This window comes from Crocuta crocuta, unplaced genomic scaffold (assembly GCF_008692635.1).
Source record: "Crocuta crocuta isolate KB4526 unplaced genomic scaffold, BGI_CrCroc_1.0 scaffold1077, whole genome shotgun sequence".
In the NCBI taxonomy this organism is placed as follows: Eukaryota; Metazoa; Chordata; class Mammalia; order Carnivora; family Hyaenidae; genus Crocuta; species Crocuta crocuta.
In genome coordinates, this window is record NW_027528413.1 from 65,176 (window position 1) to 75,033 (window position 9,858).

At 44.9% G+C, this 9,858-nt stretch overlaps 1 long non-coding RNA gene across 1 annotated transcript in view; it reads left to right on the top strand.

Moving 5' to 3' along the window:
- LOC144223526 (uncharacterized) overlaps window positions 1-9,858 on the top strand; it is a 20,507-nt gene that overhangs the window by 8,031 nt on the left and 2,618 nt on the right. Inside the window, exons 3-4 of the long non-coding RNA XR_013332720.1 lie at window positions 5,797-6,069; window positions 6,550-6,731. This is a non-coding gene — a long non-coding RNA (uncharacterized LOC144223526). The remainder of the gene's footprint in view (window positions 1-5,796; window positions 6,070-6,549; window positions 6,732-9,858) is intronic.

The window sequence follows — 9,858 nt, forward strand, 5'->3', positions numbered from 1 at the left end:
ATCTCGTTTTTCCCCTCAGTTTATTCTTTTTCTATAATTGTGTCTTCTAAATCACTTATTCTCCTTTCTGACTCTTCAATCCACGCATTGGATGCCTCCAGTTTATTATGTATCTCATTTATCGCATATTTAAATTCATCATAACTATTTTTAAGCTCCACGGTGTTTGTAGCCATAGTTTCTTTGATGTCTTCCATGCCTTTTTCAAGCCCGGCGATTAATTTTATGATTATTGTTCTAAATTCTTTTTCACTTATGTTGTTTATATCTGTTTTGAGCAGTCCTTTAGCTGTCAATTATTCCTGGAATTTATTTGATAGGAGAGCTCTTTCATTTTGTCAGTTTGGTTAGCTTTCTATCTCTTGTTAATTTTAAAAGCTTGTTATGGTCTCTGCACCTGTGAGCGCTGCTGCACCAAAGAAGGCTCTTTGACTGTCCATGGCCTATCCATTCAGAAAGTGTTCTTTGAATGGTATCTCTTGGGCTCTCTTGTTGAGACCTTGGTTATTTTATTTTCCTACTTGTAGTGGTATTTGGGACTCTCCACCATGTGTCCTTTGGCTAGTTTCTTGAGGTAGCCCTGGAAAAGAAAACAGACAAACACACAGGGAACAAAGGCACACAAACGCACAGACAAATCCAACAAACACGCAAACCGAAAGGGAAAAGGAAAAAGTAAAGAGAAAGAGGGAGAATGGTAGGCAAAGAATAAAAAATGAAAATACCTAAAAAAATTAAAAAAGAAGAAAAGGAAAAAAGAAGAAACCCAATGGGCAAAGAACAGTTTAAAGCATATAACCAGATTTCCCAGCTACAAATAAATAGCCAGGTGTATGCAGTGCTGGTTGAACAGCATAAAGAAAGAGAGAAATGACAGGGCAGGGATGAGGCAAAATTGGAAATGAAATGAGCAGGCAGAAGGAATAAGAAGTGTTTTTCAAAGAGCGAAAGAGTGCAATATGTTTGAAGAGGCAAAAGAAATGAGGATGGTGTTATCTAGAGAAACTATTTAGTCTGATTACTCCAGAGAGAAAGAGATGAAAAGGTAGGTAGTTGTAGAATTTACATCTAGAGAATGAATTAAATTTGACTGTTCAAGCAAGCCAGTGACCAGAATTGGTCTTGCCCTGGCTCCGGTGGGGGGAAAAAAAAAAAGGAGGAGGGCAGCTCTCTAGCAGTGATGGGCGTGGTTTGATCCAATGAGGCTGGTGGGAGTTCTGCCTTGGCGGTTGTGGGGAGAAGAGTGACGGCACTCCAGTCCCTTCTTGAACCAAGCGCTGCAACTCACTTTTTTGGGTGTGTAAACTCCCTGTACCGGGGGCGCAGCCAAGGTGGGCCGTGCTCTATATCCCAGTGTGGGCCGCATTTCCAGATCTCAGTCTGTGCGCCCCACTGAAATTGCCGGAAACACAAACTCGCAGGCAATCCCCTCAGGGCAGTCCCGAGCCTCTTGCCTACCCCCTGGGGAACGAGCCAGAAGTCGCTGCTCCCGTCTTCTCCAGGTCGGGTTGGCAAGCGAGGAGCAGTTTCATCTGGGGGTCGCCTGGGACGAGTGCGTCCCATCTAGGATCAGCTGGAGAGCAGGAAACTGGGTCCCTCTGTGTCTCGTCGCCCGAAACACAAACTCGCAGGGAAATCTCCCAGTTTTAAGTCCTTCGCCTCCCCTCTAGGGATCCAGCCGAGCCAGAAGCACAAAGGCGTGGCTGCCGCACGTCCCCTCCAGGTCGTGCTGACAAGGGGGGAGCAATTTCCCTGGGGGTCGCCTGGGACGAGTGCATCACGCCTAGGGTCAGCTGGAGAGCAGGAAACCAGGTCCCTCTGTGTCCTGAGCGGAGGTTTTTCTGTTCCCCAGCGACAGGGCCAGTGTCTTGAGCATTTTCGGCCTCTCTCTTTCCCCTCTAAACTCCCCGCAGAGGGGAATCGCCCCCGTCCCTCTGTGTCTCTGGTCCCGGTCCGATTTTATCTTCCCCAGTTCCCACTCACGTTAGAAGGTTTTCTCAGCCGACTCTGTCTCCTTTTCCTTCCAAACTCCTGGATTCTGTAAGGGCTCCTATGGCCTCAGGTCTTCTCTGTGTGAGATATGGGAGCGAGTGCAATGTATGGAGTTCCTTACTTCTCCGCCATCTTGCCCCTTGGCTTTAATGTTTATTTTTGAGAGAGAGAGAGAGAGAGAGAATGAACAAGTGGGACAGGGGCAGAGAGAGAGGCAGACACAGAATCTGAAGCAGGCTCCAGGCTCTGAGCTGTCAGTGCAGAGCCTGATGCAGGGCTTGAACTCAAGNCAGGCTCCTTGCTGTCAGTGCAGAGTCCAGTCAGGGCTCGATTTTATGAACTGAGATCATGACCTGAGCCACGATCAAGTGTTGGTCACCCAACAGACTGAGCCACCCAAGTGCTCCAGGAAAATTTACTTTTGCCTGTCATTTCCTTCTTGCCTTTGTTCTCTACATCCTTATGCAGAGGAGGGTGATATTGGGGCTCCATGAAACAGTTTATAGGTTTCTGGAGATTAGGCTTTTGGTAAGATTGCCTTTTTCTTGTAATTTATGAAGACATTTATAAACTGATGGAGACTCATGTCCTGCATGACTGTGATCTCTATCAGTTAACCATTGGTTTTTCCCTTTCCTTTGTTCTTGGGAAGCTGGGAATGCCTGAGGAATGTCACATATATCCCACCTGGGGTAGGGAGGGGGTTTGTGGGGTGTCAGCTTACCTTCTGATCCCTCATCACTGAGTGGAAGTGGGAGGGGGAAGGAAGCCCTGATCTCTGCCATGGAATAGAGCTTCTATAATACAGAGCTGGTGGGTGGGTGGTGGAAGCAGGTGAGAGATGCCTGTGACTCACCCTTCTTGGGGTGAAACTATAACCCTAAAACTGGGAGTGATGAGTAAAGGGAGCCCCCATCTTCTTGGCTGGACTTTCTAGGAGTTAGAGCTTTTGTAACATGGAGCTGGCAGGGGGAGTTAATGGGGAGGAAGGAAAGCAGGTTCTAGTGCAAATGCCACAGACTCCTGCTGTTCTAAATTTATTAGATTTTATTTATTAGATTTTCTTGAATAAATTCTCAATTTGCTGTGTTATCTTAGATCATTTGCTTTCTAGAAGTTTAAAACATTTTTTAATGTTTATTTATTTTGAGAGAGGGAGAGAAAAACAGTGTGAGCAGGGGAGAGGCAGGGAGAGAGGGAGAGAGAGAATCTTAACCAGGCTCCAAGATGCCAGTGCAGAGCTCAACGTGGGGCTCAAACTCATGAGTGTGAGATAATGACCTGAGCCAAAATCAAGAGTCAGATGCTTAACTGATTAAGCCACTCAGGCACCTTGCTTTCCAGAAATTTAAATGGTTGTGTTTTATATTTTGATCAGTTAATTATTTTGAGGGGTGAGAGTCCACTGAGCTCCTCACACTGTCCCGAAGTCCCATCTGTCTTCCTACTCTTGTTGAAAGTAAATTAACAGACAAAGTGCAGCAAATATAACAAAGTCTTGCAGTTAGAAAAGACTTTTTCCTATTGTTGTGTCTATGCCTCAGCTGTATCTGCAGACAGATCTCTGTCCCACTGGTGACTAAGCTCTCTTTTGTCCTTGGAGGTTTGGGGGCCTTTTTTTTTTCTTGAGAACCTTTTGAAAAAAAAATTACTTGTTTTTGAGAGACAGAGAGAGAGACAGCATGAGTTGGGGAGGGGGCAGAGAGAGAGGGAGACACAGAATCTGAAGCAGGCTCCAGGCTCCGAGCTGTCAGCACAGAGCCCAACGTGGGGCTCAAACTCATGAACCGTGAGATCATGACCTGAGTCAAACTTAGATGCTTAACCAACTGAGCCACCCAGGTGCCTAGAGAGCCTTTTTATTTATTTATTTTTAATTTTTTTAACGTTTTATTTATTTCTGAGCGCGAGAGAGAGATAGCGTGAGCAGGGGAGGGTCAGAGAGAGAGGGAGACAGAATCGGAAGCAGGCTACAGATTCCAAGCTGTCAGTCAGCACAGAGCCCAACGCGGGGCTCAAACTCATGAACCGTGAGATCATGACCTGAGTCAAACTTAGATGCTTAACCAACTGAGCCACCCAGGTGCCTAGAGAGCCTTTTTATTTATTTATTTTTAATTTTTTTAACGTTTTATTTATTTCTGAGAGAGAGAGAGAGATAGCGTGAGCACGGGAGGGTCAGAGAGAGAGGGAGACACAGAATCTGAAGCAGGCTCCAGGCTCCGAGCTGGCAGCACAGAGCCCAACGTGGGGCTCAAACTCATGAACCGTGAGATCATGACCTGAGCCAAAGTCAGACACTCAACCGACTGAGCCACCCAGGCGCCCCTATAAAGACTTTTAAAGAACGTTTATTTTATTTTTTTTTTAAAGTAATCTCTACACCCATTGTGGAGCTTGAACTCATGACCCTGAGATCAAGAATCATATGCACTTCTGACTGAGCCAACCAGTTCCCCGAGCCTTTGTTTAAGGCAAGAACAGCCTAAGAAGAGTTGTCCTGACACTGTCCATGGGTGCATTCCTGCCCCTATAGCAACAGCCACTCACTTGCCTAAGGATAAAGTCATCATAAGCTATAGTCCCTTGTCAAGTACAATATACTCCTGGCACCTGCCAGAAAGGCCACCCAGTATGCTGTTTCACCCCTTCCCCTTATTCATGCCACACCGCATCTACTTAGTCACTCAGCAAACATCTCTTACCGGGAGTGCCTTTTTCTCTACTTCTTGCCTTCCCATTTATCCCTGACCCGACTGACAATTCCCTTTCTTCTGAAGTTCTGCATTTCCTAAGATGTGGACTGAGCATTCAGCCTTCATCACTGGATGCTCCTGCTGTATGTGAGCTTGTTTGGGCTTGCTCATTGTTCTCTGCAACTTGACACCTGTCCTACAGTGAAGGGACCCTGCCCTGGTTCCTTACCATCTCTAGAGCACCTGTTAGATTTTTGTTTTTTAATTTTGTTTGAGAGATAATCACATGTTTTATTCTGTTCTAAAACAGCTACTAAGAATCTTGAGAAAATACCTTGTGTTTGTATAGCACTTTAGTCATTTGTGTTAACATGTGTTATACTGTTGTTTTCACTATAACCCTATGATTTGCTGAGGCAAGTAGGTGTGGGTATTTTACCCCATTTTACATACTGGAGGGTAGATCCCACCAGAGGTAATTTTAGGGACTTCTGTAAAGTCCCAGAGTAAGAATGGATCTGAGCTCTCCAACCTCCTAGCTTGGTATCTGGTTCCTTCTATGGGACTCCAGAATTAGGAAGTACCCTCCCATCAAGAGCAATCAGTACCTAGGCTAGAACAGAATTTGGTGTTCTGAGAACTCTCTCAATCACTCGGGATGGGGGGAGAGACAGTCAGCTGTCGACTGAACGCTGCAGACAATTTGCAGATTTCTATTTCCTTCCTGTAGCCTCCTCTACATAGCTAACATGCACAAATAGGGCTTCTCTATCCATTTGACCCAAAGAGTAAAAGATGTGTTACTAGATAATTTGAGGGGGGGAGATGATCTATTAGTTTATTAAGACTAAAAAGTGAATCATTAATGGCTTCAGGCTACTGACCTTACAGTCAAAGGATAATGGAGACCCAAGGAACCTCTAAATCCCTAGAATTACTAGGATTTTAAAGGACTTCTACCCTCCAAGGGCACCCCCTAAATTAGCATTCAGAGCGAGGAAGGAGAAAAGGAGCATTCACTTGGTTGAGTACCCAATTTCTGCTGGACATTGCCATGAGTGTTTTTTTTTTTTTTATAACTTCTTCCTCCCTTTAATTCTCATGACAGCACTCTGAGATCAGAATTTATAGATGAGAACCTCAAGACTCAAAGAGATTAAAGTGCCCCAAACATTGGACAACCTGGGATGAGAACCTCTAAAACTCTACTAGTTCCCCAAATTCTTGAATCATCTATTACAGTTACACCTGCTTCTGGAACATTCTAGGAGTAATTCAAATTAGTTCATTATTGGATTCATTATTGAGCATCTGCAGTGTGTGGGCATAATGCCAGGAGCTGAAGACACCAAGATGAATAAGTCAACGCCCAACCTGTCAGGTAATCTGATATGATACCCGGTGAGCCTGATATACATTTTTGTGACAGTAGTACAATGTGAGAAAACTTCTGTGGGGTTGCAAAGGAGATGGGGATTGGCTGTTTCTTAGGAAAGTCCTTAAGGGCCACCGTAGGAGGGAGAGGTCTAAAACCCCATGGTCACCTGGACCCAGAATCTATTTTCCTCCTGCACTAGGCCACATGGCTAGATGGAGAAGCCCACAAAAGTTAGTTTCTGTGACAGGCAATAGTGCAGGTCAGAAATAGTCTGGCATTTGAGCACTTGGGGTCTGGACTTGAATCCCAGCTCTGTCATTTACAATACGTGTCACATGGTACAAGTTATTTAACCTTCTAAAAATATTAGGATAAACACAACAGCTTCATGGGATGGTTGTGAAGAAGAATCTCAAGATCTTTTACATTTTGGTTCTATTCTCTCTTCAGAAATGTGGAAACATGTGCCAATTCCTATTTTAGGTCCACCAGACCAAGGGCAATTTGAAGACACAAGCAGTGGGAAACCAGGCCAATATGCTCTGCAATCTCAGGTGAAAGGAGATCAAACTAAGGAGGCAGGCAGCACCATGAAATAAACAAGAAGAGGATCAGCCCCAGGGTCTGGCCAGGACACTCAGATGTAACTTCTCAATGACGTGTTGGTAAATGAACCACATCAGAATTAACATTTACCAGTGATAATATGTGGATGCTGATGAAGAGGGGAAGACCACCAATATTAAGAATCCAGGGCTGGGAAGAGAGACAGAAAAGGTTTAATAGCCAATCTAGTGAGGAAGAAGGCCAACTCTGGAATGAGGCATGTTCCCTAAAGGTCCCAGGCTGTGCTCTAGGAGTTAATGAGACAGATGGTGACCAGGCTGTGCTGCAGCTTGGAAAGGGGCTAATGAGACTGCAGATCAGCTGTCCACAGGTCAGCAGTAGCCATGTGTCACCAGGTATGGAGGCCAGTGCCCCTCTTAGAACCAGCTTCTTAATAGTGACACTGTCTCCTTATTTTGTCCAGGCTACCACAGGAGACAGGTCCATGATTAAGTGGTGAGATGGAGATGCCTCTTGGGAAGGCCACAGCGGGGTTGTGGAAAGGAAAGGGAGACATGGGCACATGGGGCACAGTGAGAAGACAGATACTCTCTGAGTTGTGCAGTGTGAACCCTGGGTAAAAGGTATGTCCTAGATTACTGGATTTGTATGGATGGTGAGGGCAGTAGTGAGTGTATGAATATCTGAAGTTTTGACAAGTGAATGACAGTCTGACTTTATAAGTGACCTTTTTTTTTAATAGTTTATTGTCAAATTAGTTTCCACATAACACTCAGTGCTCATCCCCCCAAGTGTCCTCCTCCATGCCCATCCCCCCCTCCCCCCACATCCATCAGTCCTCAGTTTTTGTCAGCATTCAAGAGTCTCTCATGGTTTGCTTCTCTCCCTTTCCCCCACCATTTCCGCCCTTCTTCTCCCCCTTGTTCCTCCGTCAAGTTCCTCCTAATCCTCCTATACGTGCAAACATATGATATTTGTCCTTCTCTGCCTTACTTATTATGGCAGCACTCTCCACAATAGCTAAAACATGGAAAGAACTTTATAAGTGACCTTGACCATAATCACAGTTCTAATTTGGAATCCATAAGACCACTCTTAGGTTCCGTGATTCATTAGAAGGAATCATGGAACTCAGTAAAGCTATTATATGCATATATATGCTATTATATGCATGGTTGTGGATCATTATAGTGAAAAGATACAGATTAAAATCAGCAATGGAAGAAGGCTCATAGTACAGAGTTCAGAAAAGACCAGGTGTGAGCTTCTAGCCGTTTTCTCCCAGTGGAGTCATATGGACAGTGGTTAGTTCTCTCAGCAATGATATGTGACAACATGTGTGGAGTATTAGTATTGTCAACTAGGGAAACTCACTGAAGCCTTAGTGTACAGGGCTTTTACAGAGGGCCAGTCATATAGTCATGGGATGCCCCTGTGATTGACCTTAGCTGCTCAGTCTCCAGCCCCCCAGAGGTCAAAATGATACCATATGGCCCAAGGCCTCCACCATAAATCACACTGTTGTCATAAACCATTTGGTGTGGCCACGGCCTCAGATCAAAGATACTCTTAACAAGCAGAATATTCCAAGGGCTTAGAGGTTCTTTCCAAGGAGCTGGGCAAGGGTTAAACCTTTCTTTGGGGTTTTCAGGATGTGCACAATCCAGACCTCCTGAGTTATCCTATACTGTACAATGGCAGAAATACAGGAGTGCTAGTTCATTTCTTTCCAGGAGAATAACATTGGTTTGGCATGTGGCTTGATATTCTAAAACATGTGTATGCCTCTTTTCTACCCAGCTAAAAACTTATTTGGATGCTGTGTTTGGCTGGGTTTGGTGGTAGCGTTATGAAAAGGGAAATGCACTAGATCAGCAAGAGGAAATGTGGGTCAGCATGGGAGTTCTGTGCCAACTAACTGAAGGCACAGAGAAGTCCCTCGCTTACTTGGTTCTAGCATCATCCACTGTCATTCAGGACTGGTAATTCTTATCCTACCTCCTGTGAGCAACACTAACCCTTGTTGGGAGGATCAAATTACACAGTAAATGCAAAATCAACTTGAAAATTTAACACAATACAGAAGTGAGACATCTGTGATTAAAAGTGGTTTGCTCTTTGAGGTGCTTAGGTGGCTCAGTCGGTTGAGCGGCCTACTTCAGCTCAGGTCATGATCTCACGGTTCATGAGTTCAACCCCCACGTTGGGCTCTGAGCTAACAGCTCAGATCTCAGGAACACTCTTTTATATCAAAAAGGCCATTGTAACAAACTGGGAGTTCAAAGTGTAGTGGCCTTTCTTTGGCGAGTTGTGACCATTTCTCATTGGCTGGGTTGTTGCCAAGGGAGGAAGAAAGCCTATCTTCCTCCTGCTGCAGTGGTAAAGTAACATCTGCATGCAAGATTCATCTCTTCCTGTTGGGTCTGCTGTTGACAAATGGTAGGGCATGAGAGTTCCCCTTGCTGGCCTCCCACACTTGCTTCCATTCAATCATATAAAATAGGGATTGCTGGGGCATCATGATCTCACAGTTCATGAGTTCCAGCGCTGCATCGGGCTCTGTGCTGACAGCTCAGAGCCTGGAGCTTGCTTTGAATTCTGTGTGTGTGTGTCTCTCTCTGTCCCTTCCTTGCACTCTCTCTCTCTCTCTCTGAAAAATAAACATTTAAAAAAATAAGGATTGCTGTGGCCAGACTGTAGACAAGGATACTGAGGCTCAATATAGCCAACCCAAGGTTTGCCAGCAATTTGTGGACAGGCTCAGGTCAGAAACTGGGTCTGTCTGCCCCATACAGCCTCACATACAGTGCAGCCTCAGAGTCAACACCATTGACAGCTGGAGGGAAGAACAGTGTCATTACTTAGATATACAGTTGGCTTTAGGTAGATACAGAATTGATGGAGTGGTATGGCAACACTAGAAGAACTCTGGTGAGGACACAGAACATTCCCTCCCTGAGCTGCCCTAACAACTTGTCAGTGCCTGCTTTTCACTATAGGGAACAATGCCTTCTGGTTACTAAATACAGATAAGGATTTAAAGAAAAATCTCCTAGAGAATTGTAGCACCTGCTCTGAAATACACAGAAAGTAGACTAGATCCTTTCCAAAAGAAAATTTTATCAGAAGGAAAAATAAAAGAGAGCAAGGGCTGGCTGTGGGAACCCCTGAAGAAGGAGGCTGGGGAAAACTCAAAAATCATAAATTGCCAAATTTGCTTTCCCT